Source organism: Dipodomys merriami, unplaced genomic scaffold (assembly GCF_024711535.1).
Source record: "Dipodomys merriami isolate MVZ:Mamm:240054 unplaced genomic scaffold, mDipMer1.0.p SCAF_1262, whole genome shotgun sequence".
Classification (NCBI taxonomy): domain Eukaryota; kingdom Metazoa; phylum Chordata; class Mammalia; order Rodentia; family Heteromyidae; genus Dipodomys; species Dipodomys merriami.
The window spans coordinates 166319-168483 of NW_027202563.1; positions in this window are offsets into that span (position 1 = coordinate 166319).

Below are 2165 nucleotides of genomic sequence, written 5' to 3' on the forward strand. Positions count from 1 at the left end.
AGAAATATCTGGTGGTATTGCAGAAGACCAATGTAGAAGATATTACTGGCCAACTGGAGTGGAATCTGTGCTTTGGTTCAATTGTCCAACCTGCACCTGACCATTCTCAAATACCTTAGGTAAGAAGAGACTTCATAGTAGATCATTCAAGAATCATATTTACAAATATGGTATTTAGGAGCCCCTAAAATTTTCCCAGAAACCAGAAACAGCAGTTCAAATTAGTTTTATTCTGTTGATCTCCACAATTGATTATTCCAATATATGTTTTTATTTATCAGCAGGGTTTGTAATTGGAAATGCCGCCAAGGGGGGGGGGAGATTAGGAGCCACTGGAAGGATTGAGTGGGAGAAATTAGCTCTAAGTATAAGCATCTCCCATTACTTATTCTGAAAACATAGGCACCCATTGTTGGTGAGCCTGTCTGTTAGTGAGCAAGGGTATTTTTCATTTTATTGGAGCTTTGGTTCTGGTTATAGTTTATCTGCTTCTCCCTCTGCAATTTGCTTTTCGCTCTGCAGTCTTTCCTGGAAAAAAGCTGAGCATGAATGACCTCCACTGATGCACTTTTTCATCCTATTTCCATCCATTTCTTTGGCTTTCCCCCACCCTTCAGAAGATACCCTTGTGAATATAACATACATAATTAAAAACATATGTTTTTATTTCAAAGATGAAGTAAGAAAATGTATTTATCACAGCTTTATTTCTCATATTGATTTCTAGAAAGTTTGTCCTGGGATTTACTTTCAATGTGTCTCTCTTGGTAAATGTAACACCATAGTACTTTATAAATAGCAATTAGGTTAAGATAATGCCATCCATTTATGTGTTCCTGTTCACTTTTTTTTTTTTTTTGTCGGTCATGGCCTTGAACTCTGGGCTTGGTGCTGTCCCTGCACTCTTCATCTCAAGGAGACCACTCTACCGCTTGAGCCACAGCACCACTTCCTGTTTTCTAGTGGTTTATTGGAGATATGAGTTTCACGGACTTTCCTGCCTGGGCTGGCTTTGAACCGCAATCCTCAGATCTCAGCCTCCTGAGTAGCTAGGATTACAGCCGTGAGCCACCAGCACCCGGCTCCTGCTCACTTTTTGTCTGGCCATTCTATCAGTACAAGGATTAGTTCTCCAGTAGTAAAGGTAGATTAAAAAAATTGTATGGCCTTTTAAACGTGTCATTGGAGACTTTGCTTTTCAGCATAAAACTTTTACTATTGAGATATATGACCTGTTCATTATCAATGGTCTGTGGTGTGTTCATACAATTTCTGCTGATGTTTATTCCATTTCATATTATCATTACTTGCATTGTTCATTACTGATTTTGCTTATGTTATCTTTGTATTTATTTTTATATTTAGTGTATGTCTCTTTTGATACATATCATAGGGAAACCATATTATTAATGACTAAGTTAAAATAGAAGCATACATTTCTACTTTGATATTTCCTTCTCCCATTGTATAGATTACAACACAGCAAGCTCTAGATATTTTATGTAAAACAAAAACATACATACAGGAAAATGAAATTCCAGACTTGGTGTTCTCATGATTACTTGATGTAAATGTACCCTTATAAAAGCTGTTGTCATTTGATGATGTAGCTGTGGACTTCAGCTGGGAGGAGTGGCAGGACCTGGACATTGCTCAGAGTACCTGGTATGGGGATATAATGATGGAGATCTACAGTAACCTGGTGTTCTTGGGTGATCAAAAGTCACATTAACTTGCTAGGGTCAAGTGGTTCATTTTTAGTATATATGTGAATATTTATCAAACTTTCAATTCTATTAGACATGAGTCCAGTCTGTAAGAAGTTTAATTTCTTTCTAAAGACAACTTCAACTTGATGATATAACTCCTGAGGCAATTTTATTCTCATTCTTCAAGAATACAAACCAGCAGGTTGACAAAGTTCTAAACTATGTTCCACGGACAGGAGACTGTCTTCCCAAACCTGAGGTAATTTTTGTATGTTGATTACAATCTAGGATAGAATGTATATCACTATTGGAAGTATGCTTTGTAAATCACCAATTTAAAGTGGGTATTTATAATCCAAACCTGGCACTGGGTACAGTTTTTCATACCTGTAATCCTAGCTATTCAGGTGGCTGAAATCTGAGGATTTTGGTTTGAAGCCAGCAATGGCCAAAAAT